We start from the raw sequence: 21125 nt of genomic DNA, 5'->3' as shown, positions 1-21125 counted from the left end.
TTATGGGAAAAAGTGTTCTCCGGCCCCGGTGCATCACATACCATTGTAATTACACAGTGTGGCTTCAACGAAAGTTGGCTTCAAAGCCCAGTGCTCTTCCTGGAGGCTTGCTCTTTGTACTACTTCTCCTCACTTCCTCCTGTGCCGCATTAATAATTACTATGGCCACTGGAAGTCGTCATTAACAACAAAAGTAATATATGGGTCGTAATAAGTCGCTTTCACAGTCGACCCATATGGTTCTTTTTCGGATGAGGCCGGCCTGTAAATATCATGTGAATATATTAGACTTAATTGATGTTTAATGCTAACCTTTACTCTTATAAATAAAGTAACTTCATATACTCCATCCAGTGACAACGTCTAGACAACCTGGGAGAACTTTCCTTCCTTAGGACTGACACATGTGAAATTCTAAGATATTGTGGTGGGAATGGCGTTGATACAGACTTAACAAATGAGGCTTCAGTATGAGGCAGCCTTGCAAAAAATGTCTAATTATACAATAAAGGTTGTGCAGAAGTTAATTACATAATTCGAGATATGAATGGAGATATAATCCAATCTTTAATATGCTTCGTATATTTCAATAAAAAAAGTATGAAAGTTCATTATTGAGTTATGGAATGAAATTCCATCAACTAATCTTTCTGTAAAGGCAAAAAAATCCCCAGAAATAATTTCCTTTCTGCCGCTCCGTCGTTTGACCTTTGACCTTGAAACCACATACCTGCAGACTGCATGTTTAAGAAGACAAGAACAGATACATGAATTCAGGTCCCAGGAGCAATTTAGCCTCCAGCTTTATGTATCCTCTGTTATAAAACCAAGGCCTTCTTGGCAAAAAGCATCTTAAGGCCAATACGATCATAAAATCCATCTTACAGAACTGTTTTCCAAAAACACTGTAACCAAAGACGCTCTTAGAAATGATCTTAGATTAATTAGGGCTGCAACTAACGATTATTTTCATTGTTGATTTATCTGGTCATTATTTTCTGGCTAATCGATTAAATTTTGGTCTATAAAATGTAGGAAAATGGTTGAAAATGTCAATCAAAAGGCCAGCATGACTTCCTCAAAAGTCTTGTTTCATCTACAACCCAAAAATATTCAGTTTACTGTCATAGCGGAGCAAAAAAAACAGAATAATCAATATATAATTAGTTATAATAGTGCTTCCTATTCAGTCATAAGAGGCTATAAGCATCTTAAAAACCTCCAAAACTTTCAGGAGGAACCGAACTCTACATGTACAATAGTCATTGTAAGTTTTTGCAGTTCATATCATGTTTAATTAACTATTATTCATGATAAAAACTGTCAACTGTTAACTGCTGAATTCATTCAACAAATCAATTTATTTGCGCAATTGATCTGCCAGTTTATGTCAACACTGTCTTCCTCACCCTCTTCTCGATTTATCGACTCCGTGTAAAATGTCACTTTCCTGATGGTATTTTTCAGGTTCCGTATATTCTCTATTTATATAAGCGTGTGTTTGTCTTACAAAGCGAGTCTAATACAGAGACGGTGACAGAATGACACGACAATAGAAGACGAGCTTATTCATGAAACGTATAGGAACCATCACTGTCTCACTGTAGGTTTAATATGAGGTGAAGCGTAACGTCTGCCTCGAATGGTAACATCAAAGTTTACTTTCTTAAACTGACTTCCACCCAGTGACATGAATCATAAAGCGCAGCGAGCTGAGAGCTGCACACTGTTGACTCCGAGTATAAAACATTTCTTTGTGTTGTTTACCCTCACACTTTGTGATGGATGTATTTTTGATAAACAGCAATGACTTACAGACATTTAAATATGCAAAGTTACATTAAAGTGTTTTCAGTATCACCCTCAGCAGCTCAAACATTCGTAGAAACACTCGCAGTAAACGCTCATATCTCCTGAAATAGATCGTTATCGAGAAACAGGGCCCAGATTTTGTACCTGGGAGCAGCGGCGGTGGTACAGTGGATCAGTGGTTCATTTCACCTCACAGCCTCTTTCTGTGTCAAGTTTGTTTGTGTTATTCCCACTGCTTGCTCTACTTTCCTCCCAATTCCAGAGACATGCTAGCTGGGTGTATTAGAGACTAAATTGCCCACAGATATGAACATTGATGTGTCTCTATCTGAGCATGGCAACCTTCTCTCTACACACTATACTGTAACACTTGAAATTATTAAATGGGTTTTTATGTGTATTAAATGATTTTAGGGCCTTAAAAACTGAATAAACAACTTCTTTTTGTACAGTTTGCCTGACTGAAAAGCCCAAGAAGAAGTGTGGCAATGATAAAAACCTCCTCCACCTCAAATATGGGATGTTGCCAAGTCTAACGAGAGAGAAAATTACTGAGTATTTTATGATCACTTGTAAGTCGCTTGCCAGGGCACTTTCAACCTCCTCATTTCATGTCACTGTCATCACTCAGACTCACAATTATCTCGACCTTTCCTAAGGCAGAATTATTTATTACAATTTGCATAGGAACACTGAAAATATACACGTCTGTCTAGTCAATATAAAGGTCCAGTTTGCAGGATTTAGGGGCAGATATGTAAATAATGTTCATAATTATCTTGTTATTATCAGTTTATAGTTACCTGAAACTAAGAACCTTAGTTTCTTTACCTTAGAACGACATCCACAGATGTTCGCTGTGTACAGTGGCCCAGAACAGACAAACCAAACACTGGCTCTAGAGAGGGATTTTAGTGTTTTTTGCTTTTTCTAAGCAGCCACCTTAGGGGAGGGTGAGGTGAGGCGAAGGGTATTTAGTTCCGCTAGATGCCACTAAATCCAACACACTGTACCTTTAATGGACTGTAAATGAGTAAAAAAGGCTATTAAGATATTCTCTAATGTCATCAGAAGAACCACCGTGCTGTACAAACTCCTCAGCCAAGTAAAATCCTCCAATTATCCAAATAATACCTTCACAGAAGAGTAATTTGTGACTATTTTGACATGGACTACAACCTACCTGAACCTGGCCTGAATAAATTCATTTTCAGATCAGAAAGTGACTCAAAGACAGTCAGATCCAAAACGAACAGACCTGTGGATAGTAATACTGGGATGACCCAAAACAATCCTAATTACAGAGAGGATGCCAACACAGGCAGTAGTGTGAGGCACCACCAATTAATGAGATGATACAGTCTAGAACAGATCACGCTCTCGGTCTTGCATCAAAAGACACATTTTCTCCATGATAAGTCCATGATCAGATAGGTTGCTCTGATACACTTTGGGGTTCGGCATATTGACACGCAAATCCCAACCCTGTGACAATACAATGGTACCCCCTTTAGACCAAAGCGAACCAAGTGCAGGTTCTGTGCGGATGCTAGTGCTGGTTCGGAGTTGGTTCAACCTGTTAAACTTTTAAGAACTGGTTTGCTTTTTCACGGGCCACTGATCCGCCTCTGGAGGCTGATCAGAGCCGGCGTCTGTGTGAATGGAAAAGCCGGTGGCGCGGATCAGGGGCGTGCCGATCTGATGGTGTTCACAGTCTGACAGCTAAACAGATCCTTCACTCATCAGATAAAAGAGAAATGACCCACACTTCAACCCACAAAGCAACGTTACGAGGCTTCTGTGAACTTTCCCCCAGAAAACATCATCCCTCCCTGCGACTGACAGAGTCAGACAGCGTCCTGTTTACTTATAGCAATTATGTAGTTTAGAGCAAAAAACGTAACTTTGTCACTTTCCACGATGCATGGTGGGTCAGGATCTCAATCACAACACTTTATAACTGCATCCATATGATTATAAACAGTCGGCGGATAAATGTTTAGATTAATAGGTGGAAACTGGGGAAAACAGGTTGAAAAAAAACACATGGATTTCAACGTCTTGATGCGTACCATCACGCCTCATTTGGTGCCAGCGTGCTGTATGAATTGACTCACTGGTGTGGCTTTACACTGTACTGCTTGGTTCAGTGTGAACAAACAAAGGTGGAAAAATGCCGAGCCTTCGCAGCGGAGATAATGCGGAGTCTCTGTGTGAAAAGGGCTACTGTATACGTCTCCCAGCATTGCTAGGAACAACTATGGCAAACTGCATTGACTCTTGACTGTGTTGCTCCAAACATGACTGGTCCTCCGACCACTTTACGCTTCAATTTGGCATTCATAGTGGCATTATTCTGTTTATTCTCCCGTGGATAGGTCACATAATGCTACACTAGCTCTGGTTTTTAAAAATGGTGGTCATAAGCGGTTTGAGTTGGTTCCTTGGTCACAATAAACACGATAAAAACCTGATGAAAGCAGTTCATGGTTCTAGACCAGCAAGTGTTGGTGCCCCTCTGGAACCAGTTTTCCGAGAGCCAGTTCTTTGGCTGTTGAAAAGGCAAAGAACTGGTTCCAGAGTAGGCACTGGCACCGAACCAGCACCTGAGCTGCCCCGGTCGAAAGTGATCCTGGGATGCTTTCCGTTTGCATACCAATTTTCCCAACCCAATTCAGGTCTTGGTTCAGGTTTTGGTTAGTGGGAGCTGAGTGAACCCATGATCACCTCTAGTTGTATGTTAAGTATGGTATAAAATTCATAGTTTTTACGCTGTCCAAAATCAACTGTCAGCATATAAACATCATCCTCTATTCATCGTATCTCCAGCGAGCAGCTTCTGTTGGTTTATGCAGAATCGTTGGTTAATTGTGCTGATATTTGTCAGTTTGCTCTGCGCTGAGGATCCTGGGATTGGTATGTGTGGGTCCAGTGTAAGGATGTGGGTTATCTGGGAACTGGCAAACACAGCGGTGGTCTCCACAGGCCCGCGACTCTGATTCAAGAACCACATACAAACAGACATTATCATACAGCTTCATCTTGCACATTGAGGGCCGGGGATATGTCACACACAAACACAAACACTCACACACAGATCCACTTTTCATCCCACTCAATAGAGAGCGGCCTAGATTAGATTAGGCAGCAACAAAGGAGTGGGCTTCACCTCTGGGATAAGGGGGGCCAGTCCACCCTTGTAGACCTCTGCACTGTTTATTTGCACTGGAAACCCAGACGCTGTGAAACTCCCACTCTGAGGCACTATACAAATATTGGGGCTATTTGCAGAGGTGGTTTTAATTCTTTACAGAGCAATGATTGGCTCTTTTCACTCCCATCGCTGCAAGAGCTCGGCCAATGGATTCCTTCTGCCTCCTTTGCCCCCTCCCAACACCAACCAACTCTCACCACCCCAAAATAAATATCACTGATGTATATTTTCAATGGCTTTAGTGGCCACTGAAGACTAAAATCCCATTTATTCTGCTTATGGTATCACATTCTCTGCTCAAACAAATCTCCAGTACCGAAACCACAGCTTCTTAAGCGAACCAACGCTGGTTCCTGCTTCTGCTGTACACAAGGATCCTGATACTTCCTGAGAGGAGAAACCGTGTTCAGTCGCCTTCTGGAGGCCTGCAGTGTGAAAACAAGGAGGGGCTGTGCAAAGCAATAAAGCTGCTCTCGAGATATTTGGTGTGGCATGAAGGCAAAGGACCGCTGGCATCAACACTCTGCGGCCGTTTAGGGCCACAACCGCTAGGAGGGGCCACGCAATCAGTGTGACTTTCGATATTGCTTGTTCTGCACTCTCTACGATGTTAAGTTGACTCGCTCACTTCAAGAACTCGGTGTGTAGCCTTGGTAAAGCACCTGTTGGAAGCGTAGCAGCACCATCCTGTTGAGTCTACTCGTGGTTGCAGCAATAAATCTCCACTCCCAACTTATTTTGATGAACCGAGTAACGTTACACAAACGGCTCCAAACTGAAACTTGAAGACCGTCACTCACAAGTGGAAGAGGAGGGTTACATAGACATAGACTTTACCTAGGCGACTGCACAGGTTTATTAATGGCCACCCATTCTAGCATTTGATACTTTAAGTTTTTTAATCTGTCTGAGAGAATGACGGCATCCACGATCCATCGCCACCCCCCATGACCTCTCATATTTAATGTAGGCCTACTAATGCTGTTGTTTTGTACGAACTTGTAAGCGCACCTGATTGTTTCAATGTCGCTCAGTACACATTTGTTTTGATTGGCTACATAATTAACAGCTAGCCAACGTGAGTGGGATTGCCAGCATCAATTAACCTCCTTGACTGTAAGGCTACCTTCTCTTGTTAGCTACCTTACAGTGTTTTCTTTTGTCATGTTCTGATTTTTTCTTTCTATTTGTTTACTGACATAACTAAGGCTGGCAAGCATCATTTGTAATTTATCAAGGCTAGCTTGGCTTGTTTATTAGCCACCAATGTGTTCTTGCAACATTAATATGCTTTGATTTATTATATTAATACATAGCATATTGAATGTCCAAATTGCCCCACATATATTCAGGTTGACCATTTGCTCTCTACCTATGTTAAATTGTATTTCTGTAGATCATACTTGGATAGATTAGATATTTGGATGGCGTTGCATTTGTTTTGTGGCTAATAAATACACCTAGAAGATACATGTAACCGGCCTATGTAATGTCTTTGAGCCTATATTTAAAAAATAATAATAATAATAATAAAATCTTTAGGGCCACCAAAATCCAACGGGCGGACCTGTGTGAGATGGTTGTAGATGAGGAGGAGTTGTATGCTGCTTCAAACACTGATTCATGCTTTTCTTCTTGTGTAAGTAGTCTCACCTTTGTGAAGTTGTTTGATTATCAGCATCCATCAGATTAATTACTCCGTCCATTCAACTGTCCGCGCTTTCAACCGTCGCCGTCACTTCTCCTCGGAGGAGTCCAAAATGGGGCCTCGTGGTCTGTTCGCTGGGATGGTTGCAGCAGTGTTGTGAAGCACCCACTGACTGGGGATTATTGACATGCTTTCACAGGCGAGTTCAGGCCATGAAAGGAGACATTCCTCACCACAATGGACCCAGTGTGTGTCGCGGGGGCTGCAGACATGAATAGGGCCAGCTAAGTGTATCACTGTGACTCGTCAGCCTGTAATCAATGCAAACAAGATGAAAGGACCTTATCAAAAGAGACAAACACAGACATGAGCAGCGTCTGAACAAAAACGGTGAGGGCCTTTTTTGGCTGAAGTCCATGTATTTGTTTGTCCTGTTGGCTGCTCTATATACTGTATGTGTGTGTCCATGTATATAGGCTCTTTCCTCTGACGTTATCATGCATTTCATCATGCCTACAGAAGGTCTGATATACCAGCAGAGAAAAGGACTAAAAATATTCTCCAAATTCTGTTTTATTCATTAACGGAGAAAGCTGAGCTGCACAGAACTGAATTTCGATTCAATTTCAGAGAGGATCTTGAGGAATTTCTTTAAAACCCTATCTGATGATTTGCTGTAATCCCTCCTTGAAAGAGGGCCCCATCCTCTGCAAAGCAAACCTGTGACAAGTAAGCTCTGTAAAAACACAGCTGTCTATCAGGGCAGTTTGTTAAGGTACTAGAGGTAAACAAGAGTGAAGAAGTGAGAAAAGACAGGAGGCTCCTCAAAGCGCCTTGACAAATTTTCTTTTTTGTTCTCGTCTTTTAAAAAGCTTGGAGATATTCACACTCAGAGCTGAAAGACTATTATTCAACAGTCACCACCTACAAATGCATTTGTTGACACAAAGAGGATAACTCAACAGTTCTGAAGTGGTTGAAATATGACAATACCTTAGAACGTGTTATATATGAATATGAGTCATCTGTTTAGCCGTTTTGTAAAACCAGCTCACTTGTAAAGCAGGTTAGTTGTAGTGTTGTTGTAGTCGATGGACCTTTTGCCCTGGAACACAATATTAAGCGCTCATGCAGCACTCCTGAGTGTTTGTTGTACATGCCGTGTCAATTTAAAATGAGTTCACCGTTGTTGATACCGAGTCTTTTTTCAGACTGCTCTGTGGAGCATTAATGAATTCAGAACGGCTCTGTCTCTTGTGCCGTCTATGATTAATAAGCTCATTTAGTCAGCACTCGTTGTGACCAGGTCTGCAGGCCGGCTCAGTGTGAGCCTCTTTAGAGGGTTGGTGTTATTTTTTGTGATTACCGTACAAGTGGCTGCTATAAGCAGCAGGTCAACAAAGTGACCTCATGCTGTCCTTCATCTGGAGAGTGAAAGGGAACCTAGTGATGACGGTGAGGCCCACTTTGCCTTCACCAAGCGTATGATAACACATCCAGGGAGCTGCCAAGTACCTCTTCTACTACTACTGCTACTGCCACCAATGAAAAACAGGATATAACCTGGTCCAGCAGCCCTGAAATTTCATTTCTGTGTTACTACATTGTTTACCCAATTACTGAACGTCGTGCTGACAAACATAATCACCGCCTGGATTATGTTAACTGTTTTTTCGAGAATAAATGAAGTGCTACATTTACGTACCCCAGCAGAGTGCAGGATTGTGACTCCAGAGACCTGAGTTTACATTCAGAGTCCCTTCTTTGGTTAAGGTTCGTGAAAAGATTGTTGTTTCAATTACATGTTAATCAAGTTGTGTCTCATGATTCAAGTCACTGAGGACATTTTCCATATTTAACCAGACCACAATCTTTCCCTAGTTTTAAGTTTATTAAACTTTATTTAATAATAAAGCATAATTATTAAATATGGAACGTTTAATAAAGCGTTATTAAAATGTCCATAGTTTGAAGTTTAATAATGGCATAGTCACTATGAACGGATATTGTACATTTTACTGATACAATCAGTATTAACGTTTTTGCGACCCGTTAGAGGTGCAATATGTAAGAATGTTTAAACAAAAAATACTGTAATACCACTTTGTACCTCAAGGTGTCCATTGTCCACTGATATGAAATCTTTTTTGTCACCTTTTTAAAAGAAAATAATGCAAAAATAGATGCTTGGGGAAATTTATAATTATTCAATTACCAATTAAGTTAATTTCTTCAGTAGACTGATGTCATTTGTGACAATAACATTAATGTTAAACTATAAAATTGTTTGACAACCTCATTTGAGGGATCATTGCAAAAAAATTGTGTTTATGTGCAGAATATTGGCACATATTTCAATATCCAAATGTTTTGCACCCTAATATTGGTATCAGTGTTGGATCCAAAAATCCCCAAAAGTCCAACTCTGATCCCAGATAATCAACACACATGTGCCTTTAATTGATAAATAGGATCACTAGCTGCACGGCTAATTAAGCTAACTCACTAAGAGGCGCTACATTTAGCAGCAGTTAGCAGTGCGTAGTTCTTACATATTGCAGCTTTAATTAATAACATTTCCTCTTTATGTTAATAGAAAACTTTCTATGACCTGGCAAAACATGTATGCAAGAAAAATTTATTTCAGTTTACATTTGTGTTCTTGCAAGCAGGTATCTGAAAAGGAAAACATGATACCGGAACATCTCTAGATGTTTTAACATTTTGATGTTATTCTCAGGTTCCTATGGTAGTTGGGAAGTCTGACACTCGTAACATCACAACATGTTTTGTCCGGTCTCATCTGATTCTTCACTCACATAATGAGAATGAACATATAACAGCAGCAGAAGCTGCAGCTCTGTAAATCAGAGACTGTTCATTACTGGCAGACGTCGGCTGCGTGCCTTCTTCTTCCAATGTAAAAATTCTATTAGAAAAGTGGTGGAAAAGGGATCTGACGGTATGTGAGAGCAGCCTGACATCTTAGTTAGATTTCAAATGTCTTCCCTGTTTTTTCATCAGTCACTCAGCAGGCGACCACAGAACTGAGTTCATTATGGACCGGAGCAGAATATGGTTTCCAAGGGAACAAGCCCCGACACGCAGCGCCTCAGGACTGTGGGCAAGATGAGGTGTTTGCACTCATGTACACTTCACAGGGAATTGTGTAGCATTTATGCATGTTTATTGAGAGTATGCAATAGGCTGCTCGGCCTCGTGTGCATGTGGACCCACTCAGCCTTGTGAGACAAATGGAATGAGGTAAATCACCTGGGAGCCTGCAGCCCGGCCATCGATTTCACGGGTCATCAGATAATACTGGGGCTTGCTGAGCACATGCCCTTCAGCACTGGGCAAAGGCTATCATTTAGTCAGATCAATAGCTCTAATTACCCTGCTCCACCCACTGCGATAAATTCAGAACCTATCATATTGTCTTCAAGGAACTGGAATGGGGTACAGTTATCGCTGATGTAATCACACCAAAGTTAAAGTGTCGTTGACTGAATTTTTAATTAAGTATTGATTCTTTTAGCTCGATATTTAGACTGAATGGCAGTTTTTTTTCCGATAATTCCAGCATTTGGACCAACGCTACCCTCATGTGACATTTTCTATAAGGACTATTTTGACTTTGCCTCAACCAATCACTAGTTAAGGATCCATCCAGCCTGCTCTCTGCTAGCATAACATTTCTGCAAACCTCAGCAAGTTTGCAGAAAATGGAAATTGATAGTGGTTTTCCTTATTCAAGCAAATAGTCATCTTTAGTATCTTGATACAGGAACATACTAGATAAGAACATCCAACCCTTTTTCTAAATCTCTCATTATTATATTTGCGTGTTGTTCCAAATGTAGCAATTCAGCATTTCTGATGTTTTTAATGTACCTGCAAGATTCATCTTCAATTTTCAGGTTTTATCAACATGGTTGAATGCACTCACTGTGAGTCACTTTGGATAAAAGCATCAGCTAAATTAATGTAATATAATACGTCAAGATGAACCGATCCATTTTCTTTCAATTCCATCCAATTCTGATACCTGAATTTGGATAATACTGATACAGATACGAGAGCTTTTTTTTTTTTTAATATCAATATTATTAGTATATAATAATAAGTATTATTATTGTTGTTTTTGGTATTATTTGTACAGTTACATAAGACTGCAGTAATCCCAACAGCACTTCTTAAAAGAGTTATGAACTTATGAAAACAGGTGGAGGAGAGCAAACTGCTGTGGGCAACAGCACTTCAATGCATCATTAACTACTAGAAAGTATATTTCTATGTATGAGTTTTAAAAAAAAGAAGAGAATTTCAAAGAGTATAATGGGAAATTGACAATAGAGGAAATCAGTTAGCATTTTATTCACATCTGGTTTCCTCTTCTCAAAGTCAACAGGTTTTTTGAATGGATTTTGGGTTAGATTCCAGAAATACAGTCAGTGGTTAACACAAGCTGGTTTCAATGTTTTGTTCTACGGTCAGTGAAGACCCCACGTTTGAATTAAAAAGCAAAAGGTTGCTAACAAGCAGCTGAATAAGACTACAGACGTTGTTGGGGAACGTTAAATGTCACGATTCCAAACACAAAGATTCATCTCCTCACTCGTCTGCTTTACCGCCGGACTTTAGCTGCAAACTAAACTTACTCTATTCTTACTTCAACTTATTTAATTATCAATCTATAGTAAGGTGTGAACAGTATAGCGTAGTATGACGCTTAGTGGTGGTGACACTGAAGTCCGCGACAACAATATAGTTCATTTATAGCCTGATGTTAGCTTTTACTTCTAGCTTTTGTATTTACGCTTCAAAAATCATAAAAGTGGCGTTCATCTGTGAAGATTATCTTGCTGAACAAAAGTATCATGAACTTGTCACAGATCTTGTTTTCTACAATAATCCAATATTCAAGTTTGCTTTTTGTCCAAGGAACCAGGGCGATGCTTACTTCTGGGTTAGAAGTACTCTCCCTGCCTCTCAATAAATCAATCAGACTATGGATTTTGGATCAGTGCATGGATAGGTGATGTCAGTCTGATATCTGATGAGTGAATTACGCCAGTATCAGCACCTGACATCTATATTGGATCGAATCAGTCCCAACTCTAGTGATAAGGCATAACTAGAAGATGAGCATAAAGCCAAGTAAGAGAGTTCCCAGTCCTGGATCAGCCAACGTTTATCCTGCTCACATAGACACTGAATGGCTAACAGGCACTTTCAGTTGAATACCAGAGGTTTGAATCACTCGTCAAAATGTGAGAGAGGATTCAGAGGCCTGGGACAGGGCTGACATTCTGACACTGCTGTGTGTGTTTGTTAACGTGAGAATAGGAGCGAGCAGCCAAACACACCTATTAAGGAAGCACCACAGGGTGTTTCCAAAGTCTTACCAAGCAGAGCACGGTGCGGTTTTTAAGATGTTGCGTGGGTTTAAAACCTAGAACTGAAAGTAACTGTGCGATAAATACACCTCTACATACACGAAAATGCAACCCGTCAGTTGCAAATGTGGTTTGTGTTTTCTGACTTTGCCAGATCTGAAACAAATAGGCTCACAGGGCTTAAAAGGAAGTATGGGACTTTGTGATAGAGTTTCACCTTCACTCACCGGTCTAGTTTGATTTCCTCTCAGCACCACTTCTGCTTGATGTGTCATTAACTCACACACAGCAAACAGCATCTCCTGTTAATATCTTCAAGCTGTCCACTTAAAAGTAATGCTGTTGTCAGTGTTATGCCCTTCCTCCCTCTGTCCCTCACCTCCAACATGCTGAGTGCTGCCGTCCTGCTATCAGGTTTCTCCACACTCAAAGCTCCACTTATCGCTGAGGCTGGCACGCTGCCCACTGCCCATCACTTCCTGTCTGTCAGTCTGACCGAGAGAGTCAGACTGAGGGAAGTGCTCTGTCGCTCACATGGTGGTAACTTTCCTGTTAAGTTCAAATAAGGGTTGTCAGTTTCGCCCATTAACCAACAACTAACCGCTTCATTTTTAAGAAGAAACACAAAATAATGTTAAGCACAATAGGCTTTTGGTGAGGCTACCTGACATGTCCTGGACAGAGGGGCTAAGTCAGTAATAAGGAAGTGATAGGTAAGCTAGTTGTGATGGAGCTTTTGTTTGTGAGGGATATCAGAGATATTTGTCTGCCCTGGGTAGTTTGACTTTTAGCTCATCCTTCTAAAGGTTTTTTTTTAATGCATTTAGTCACGGAAGCTCCAAGCCTGTTTAGCACGCTTCAATTTTTACTGCTAGCTAGCAACACTACAATTTGTATTGCCCCGCCTTTCCAACCATCCCAGCGTAATTATCATAAAAAAGGAACTGTGGATTTGCAGGTAAACACATGCATAAGTTCGTGTGTGTTAGGGGGAACTTAGTGAAGCCAGACCCTCTCAAGTGTCATCACTCGTCAGGTCTTAAAACTCAACAAAATATAAAAACATTTTGAATTACAAAAGAGTGTGTACTTGTTTTTACACACAGCCATGTCTGTGTTTATGGCAGTGTGTGTGTGTGTGTGTGTGTTCATCAGAGGTCTGTCAAACTGTGCTGCCCTCATGCTGGCAGGCCATTGCAATGCAGGCGCACATCCAAACACATTCAAACATGCCCGGCAGCTGGCCTCAGGGCCAGTGTAGCTGTTTAGCCCATAATAGTGACTGATTAGAATACCAGAGGCGAGAACTGAACCCAAAGCAGTTGTTGACAAGGGATATTAAGCAAAGTGGGGAGTCCAGCCGCAGGGATTTGATGATGCCACCAGGGAAACATGTGCTGGCCCACACAGTGGCTCTCTTTAACACCATAACATCCAAACAGCTGATCACTCTATCCAAGAGACCAGAGGAGGGTGAGACTGCGTCACCCCACAGCCCTGCAGGAAGACACAACAATTCTGAAGAAAGAGGACTTGTGTTACAACACATCCATGGTATGTTTTTTTTATTGTTTTCTAGGCTGGTTTCACCATGAAGTGCCAAACCAAACCTGAAAATTTGGTGTGCTGTAACTGCAGCTTAATTATACTCAATCATATCTTTCCAAGTTCTCAACATTAAAGTGAGGAAACCCTTAAAACCATGTCCAAGAAGTTCAAGATTCTTGGAAGAGTGGTGGTATCTGGCAAACTAGGCTGGGTTCCACCATATTTTGAGCAGAACCACTGTATTCATAATCAAGGCTGTGTCATCAATGGAGGGCGTTGCACAATCGAGCTGGGAAACAACTTTTTAAGTTCCAAACCAATTCAATTTTGGTGGAAATGCTCCGAACAGTTAACAATTAAGTGAGCGAAGACAACAGAACCTGTTTCATGTTGATGGATATGGATCTACAGTGAATTTGTTCACTTCCGCTGTCCCCATGAGAACTAAAAGACACTGAGATAATAAATAAGTCACTTTTCATAATACAGCACTTCACCTCTTTATGTGAGTTTTCACATCAATTATGTTCATTTAGAGCCAAAAACAAAACAAAGGTATTATCAAAACACCTATTGATCCTAGTCAGACGACATACTATAGTTAGTGTAATTAGGCTCGGTTATACTGTGTATTGATATTCATCGTTATGGTGATTTGAGATTATATATGATTTTGGATGTTGTGTTATAAGTGTTGTCTTTTCCTGGTTTTAAATGCTGCATTACAGTAAAGTGATGTAATTTTCTGAACATGACAGACTGTTCTACTTGTTCTAATACTTGCTTTAACCCACTTAGTCATTATATCCACATTACTTTTAGTGTTTATATTTTGTAAAAGTAATATTCATACCCACAATATTGTTGCAATATCGATGTCGAGGTGATATTTGATTTCGTCGCCCAGTCCTTTTATGAAGCATTTATGAAGGGCTTTTGAAGAGATTTTGAAATATCGAGCTACATACTGCGTATTCCAATTTAGTCTAAAAATATCACTATAGTATTTTAAGGCCACATTGCTCAGCCCTGTAGTGCACCAACGTGTTTTAAAGGACCAGTTTAGTTTGACATTTATATACGTATTTGCTTCCTTGTCGAGAGTAAGCTGAAAAGATCATTACCACTTACATGTATGAGCTTAACATAACCACTGGTAAAAGGTTGCATTTGCATATTGATACATGTGCGCGCTCATTAGACCTGTCAGTTAAATGAGAGACAAAGTACCATTTCACTCAGCAGCTGAATCAACCATGTTCATATCTACCTGTAAATCATCGCAGTAATATCTCAATCATCATAATCAAATGTCAGAATGATGATCAATGATTGTTAACAGGGTGTCATGGTTTGTCATTTCCTGTTTTATTTTGTAGATTATATCCTCATGTGTCATGTGTTAATTTCTACTTCTATGTCTTTGTCTTTTTCTATTTTCCCCATTAGTTGATCACCCCTTGTGCATTTGAAGCATTTGTTTTTGTTGGTTCGTCTGTGCCTCCTGCGTCTATTTCCCTGATCCTTGTGTGTTCTTGATTTGTTCTCCGCTTTTGTATTACTCTTTAGTTTTCTTGGTTGCCTGGTTTTTTGTCGACTGCCTTTTTGTTGCTTGCATTTTGGATTTTGGATCTGGGGACTTCAGCTTGGTTATTAAAGCTTGTTTATTATTTTTCAACCTGCCGGCCTCTGTGTATCTTATATTTGTGTCCCTTTTTGATAAACATAACACAGGGAAGTAATGGCTCCAAAGTAAATAAAAATGACAAAGATCATCCCTCATAAATAATTCAAAATGTTTATAAATGCACCTTTGATTAAATCTTTACACAAAGAACTTTCTGGACTGGAAAGAACGTTGCCAGTAAACGTAACATAGGCTATAATTAAGTGTTGTGTATAAACTGTATAGTAGTACGGTATGTACTGTAACTGTACATTTTAGGAGAAAAGGTTGTTACAAAAACACACACCCTCTGTTTCTTCTGTCACTTTCTGTGTTTTTTGAGTTTGTCTAAAGTTGTGAAGTACTGAATCCAACAGAGCAGAAATACCATAAAAACTAATCCTGAAACGTGAAATGCACTAAAGTATTAATGAGGTTTTGGTCTTTGGGGAAATTTAATGTAATTCATTTTGTCATTGACAGAGAGCTATTAGCACCTTCCAACACTCCCCCAGAGATCCATCCTCCATGTTTGATTGTGTTTCTCTGCTCTACAAAGTGCCACCTCGGTGTAATGAGTTGTTCATAATTTGTCACCACTCTGCCTCTTTCAACAAAATAACCTTTTGTTCGGCTTTGCCGTCCACCTCACTGCACTCTCGCAGGAAGTGCTTTTAGGGACATCCACTTCAGAGAGGAAGAGCTGCGCGATGCGTGGCAAGAGAAATGTGGAAGAAGAAGCCACGTCTCTTCAACTTACATTATTCATGCAGAAAAATGCATTTAGCTCCAGTCTTTTCAAAGCTAATATTATGTTAATAAGGAGAAGGAATCGTGTGAGATATAGTGCACTTCATTAAAAGCCAACAAACATTAAAGAGATGACTGTTAATGCACCTTGCTGCCTTTTTGCTCCTGGATGCATCGGTTTGATGGTAATGGTCCCACCAGGTTGATGTGAAGTCAGGGGTGATGAACCACACTGTGCTCTTCTGAGCAACAACAGCGCTAATGCAGGAACAGTCTTTCACGTACAATGACTGGATTTCTTACAATAGAGACCTTAATACAAAAATACTGGTGCAACAATATAAAGTAATTCATCTGATGGTTTTGTATTTTATGTATTTCTTATATGACTGTAAAGAGCCCGCAGCTTCTCACGTCTCACTGGTCAACGGGCAATTTGTAACATATGGCCAGAATTTTTGTTTAAAACATTCAAGTGGTAGTAACATTATCACCAGAATATGAATAAACAACAGTGTTGACATTAAGTCAAAGATGTCAGTGTACAATGTTACAGAGATGTCAACTGAAGTTAGCATGCTAACCAGCTAGCCCCAGCCCATCCTGTCTTGTATTGCAACAGGCAATAGTGTGATAGCTCCCGTAGTTTCAGCTAGGAGATGTTAAAGCATTAAGATCCCCAATAAATCTAAACATCAAACTGAATAAACAAACAAAAAGTCAAGAAAAGAGATATTTTATGTCTTTTTTTCCAGTAAAGCTTCTTAATTCAAGTTTCTCTCTTTTACCAAACAAGTTTAATGACCTTGTTTGCTAATCGTACTCATTGTTTGTCTTTCCACAATCACCTCTGGTTTGGTTGAAATAAATCCTCAATTCACAGAGTGAGATACGGATATATTCCGGCTCCACACGCCATTTTCGTCCGCTGCTGATCAAGCATTGAAAGTGTATATGATTTTCAACAGGATAATGTAAACTGAGAACATTTTGATTTCCTCACTCTAGTTAGCTCTACCAGCTGAGCTACTGGGCGCCCCGATAAATATTACTTAGAAATAATGAGACAAGGAAATTGATACTGGTAGGTTTCTGTTCTTAAGTGGTAAACAAAAGCTTTCCTTATAGCTCTTACATCAACGGACACATATACAAAATGTACTTCCATTGATGGAAGACCCGTCATTTTAAAGTGGAATAAAAGCCTTCTTATTATGCCATTATTAACGAGTAGTCTGACAAATACAAGATGTGCACAGTAGCTTGTTTTTGGGATATAAATAGTCAAGTAGGTTATATATATAAATGTTCCTGAGGACTAATCAGATCTGACTAAAATGCAGCTTCACATTGATGTCACTGTCATCTGTATGAATGTGTTTGTCGTCAGCACATTCATTCTAATTATAACCGTGGAAACATGTTGAGAAGATACATAATGGCTCCCTGTCTACAAATACACAACGGCATCGCCTGCACACATCCTCTCAGTGGACATATGTTCCCCCACTTTACTGTATTCACTTGTAACTAAATGAATATGCAAAAGAGGGCTTTCAGTTCAATCAGGAGCACAGAGCTGTCAAGTAGAGAAGATTGTTGCCAGAGGGGCCTCGCCAAAATTACAATTAAGCTGTCACAGCCAGAGTCAAGAACACCCTCTTAAAGCCTTTCTCTCATTAATTGGGATTTGGGGAGTACCTGGGTCTCCTTGGTAGCGAGGTTCAAGTGGTTGTTAGTGAATGACAGAGCTACTCCTTGAGCCGCTCGGTCTTCCCAGCCTGAGCAGATGAGATTGTTACGAAACGTGATCAACAGCCTCTCAGGGGTCACGGTGTGGAGCTTTAGCAGCTACAGAAGTATGTACTTTAGTTCATGCTCTTTGTAGCATCACTCACAAATATGTTTTAGACGCTGACTGAAGAGCCTCTCAAACAGAGGACAGTTCTCTCATACAAAGAGGCACGCACACAGAGCACCACCTCATCCACAGCCGGGCTGTTTTTAAGTGGCTGTGGCAGCTGATATCTTTATAATGTGCAGACGGCCAACTGCTCTAAGATTTACAGATGAATACTGTACAAGTATAAAGTCTCCTTATAAATACTGAATAACAAAACTGAGAGTCTACAGCTCCATGAGGCTGTATTTAGGATTTAGGCACAGCGGTGCTTTGAGCTCAGCGGTAGCATGGCAGCATGCTTCGGGCTGAAACTAACAACTGATTTCATTATTGATTAATCTGCCAGCTATTTTCTAGGCTAATCAATTAATAATTTTGTATTTTAGAAAATAGTAAAACATGTCTATCTATGTATCTCACAGTCCAAGGTGATGTTTTTAAATGTCTTGTTTTATCAGTCCAATACACAAAGATGTTCAGATTGATAAGATATAAAACAGAGAAAAATAATTCGATTATCAGAATAGTTGGCGGTTATTTTTCTGTCGACTAATCGTTGCAGCTCTAAACTTGCTCACAATAACAATGTTAGCATGCATTTTTTATTAAAAGATAAATATAACAAGGCTCATGTACTTTGGGTTAAAGAACATTAGCATCAAAGTTACTTTGGTACTGACGTGTCCATACTGCAAAAAATGAGTATTGAAACTGCTTCAAATATCCAGAATGGATATAAATCCATATTTCAATATATTTGACAGTACTAGGGATTTTTAATACTATACTATACATGACAATATCAGTAAAATGATAACGTATAAGGTAAAAGTAACATTGCTACCATCTCCATGTTGATGGAATGATGGTGCGTTCCATTGCAAGTCGGAAGTTGGAATTCCAATTTAAAAGTGTCCCAGTGCATTTGCTCCAAAAAACATGGACACTCGCTGCAGACAGGTGTTTGAATGGCAATGCCGCAAACTTCACAAGTAACTACAGCAGCTGATTTAACAGTTGAGGGCACTTAGAAGAGGAGTCGGCTCCTAACACATACTGTCAAAAACTTCTAATGAGCACAGATCAACTGAATCGAAGTGAAAATGGCAACTACAAAGTTGTTTTGACTGCACAAACACTACATGAAGTAAAAAGTGATGAAGAGGTAAAATTGTTCACTAGGTGCGCCGCAATACTGCTGTGATGACATCTGTGTTTATGCCGCGAACTCGGGCCATGCAGATCTTGCTCGACTTGGAATTCCGACTTGGATGACGCACCATCAGTTCCAGAAAAGGGAGTGATATGGGAGTGTTGAAGTGGTCTGGTTACAAATGATCAGATGTGCAATAAACTACAGTAATGTGTAAGATGTGTAAGAAGCCTGTAACAACAGAAGGAGGCAACACAACAAACTTATTTCACCACCTCAAGCAGAAACATCCAGCTGAGTATGAGGCAAGCCAAAAATCCTGCAAGGAGAGCTCTATTGTGAATAACCAGAAATATTTAGTCAAAAACATCATTATGGCAGAAATACCCTGAAATATTGTGATTTTATTTTAGGACCATATCACCCACCCCTACGAGGATCCATCCTCTGGGGACCATGAGACACAACTTCAAGGTAATCCATTTCATAGTTACTGAGATATGGCAGTCTGAGAGCTATGCTGCTATAATGGCTAAAAGTGGCACATAAAGCTCCACATTAAAACACATTAATGTATACAGAGACACACACCAAAGGTCACAGACTGAATAAAGACGTGGCAATTAGACAGGGAAGATTTGGCCTTCCTGCCAAGCTGTTTTAAGCAGTAAGACAGCAGTTACAATAATCTGGGTCAGAGAGGTAACAACAATTAAATCTGTACTAAACGACATCATCTGCCTTAAAGTCATTAAGATGTGCTCCCAAAGATAGCAGTTAATGAGATTAAAGAACTGCGATCAGGCAGCAAGTGGCCAGCTGAAGTAGGCTGATAGAGCTGAAGACAAGTTATACTGGCTCAGAGTGGCGAGAGCACGAGCAGAAACCAGCACATCACAGATCTATAACAGTCACATGAGAGGATCAGGGTGAAAACACAGACGTTACAATTAGTCATACATTATCATATAATAAGTGTCAAGGGCATTTATTTGAAAGATGTATTATATAAGGCAATGTGTATGAACATGAGGAGGATTACTTAGACTGACACTGTTCATGGAAACACGGCTACATTTGATGACATAGAAAACCAATATGCCCATCATCAGGGTACCAGTGTGCTGTAGTCTTAACTCTGCCAACAAAATGAGGACAATGGCATCAGCCGAGGCCAATTACAAATGATAATTGATGTCTTGTTGACAAAACCATTAGAGAGAGAGAACACGTTTCTGCCAGTTTTGTTGAATAAAATATGAAATAAAAATGTATTTTTTAATCAAATGACAAAGATTTAGTGAAGTGAAATGTGATGATCTCCTGTTTTTCTTTGTTTTACATCAATGAAGGTGACATTAATTAATCGTTTAATTGTAGTATTCTAGTATTCTACATTAAAATTGTATAATTCAGTATTCTACATGAATAGATAAATAATGCAGCCCTACTTCAGGCTGAAAATCTGACTTTCTGTAGGTGTCCTTGGCCAGACAAAACCTTTAAAATTCAATGCTTTATTTACACACAGTTTTGATTAGTGTCTGTAATTATGGTGTTCAACGCAAAGAAATGTATTTCTTTACAGCAACGCTAAATTGTTAGAGAATCTAATTTGGAGAATTATCGATACAAAAACAGGTCCAAAAATAATGCATGGCGACAAGTAAGTCAGGAGGTCGACCTGCCAGGTGTTCAGCCAGTTTTGTGAAATATCCTGTCAAAAGTTGTATCAACCAATATGGATGCATCAGTATTAGTCCTTGTATGCTACCTTAGCTTGCACTTTTACACCGCTAGCATGCTACCAATGTTAGCTAAATTTGCCTTGAATGTATAAATAGAGATGTACTACATGTTACCTCCTTCCTGTGGCACACAGGGTTACGGACTGTCCAATTCTTATGCTAAAGTTAAAAATGTTACACACTTGAGGCATGTTCTCAACAGAAAAAGATAACGGTGGTTCCTGTAGAAATGACTGGACTTCCAGTAGCACACAGAGCTATGTGGAAATGAGGTGTAAGAAAAC

At 39.9% G+C, this 21125-nt stretch overlaps 1 protein-coding gene across 3 annotated transcripts in view; it reads right to left on the bottom strand.

Moving 5' to 3' along the window:
- The window catches only part of tle3b (TLE family member 3, transcriptional corepressor b), a 148585-nt gene that overhangs the window by 39712 nt on the left and 87748 nt on the right, over window positions 1-21125 (bottom strand). The window contains exon 2 of one of the 3 annotated variants that reach the window (XM_084350906.1): window positions 6680-6985. The exons of the other annotated variants lie outside the window; for them this stretch is intronic. The gene's annotated coding sequence lies outside the window, so the exon portion shown is untranslated. The remainder of the gene's footprint in view (window positions 1-6679; window positions 6986-21125) is intronic. 3 annotated transcript variants of the gene reach the window in all.

Source organism: Pagrus pagrus (assembly GCF_965226575.1).
Source record: "Pagrus pagrus genome assembly, chromosome: 1".
NCBI classification, from domain to species: Eukaryota; Metazoa; Chordata; class Actinopteri; order Spariformes; family Sparidae; genus Pagrus; species Pagrus pagrus.
The sequence above is the reverse complement of the archived record's forward strand: the minus strand, read 5'-3'. Positions and strand labels throughout refer to the sequence as shown.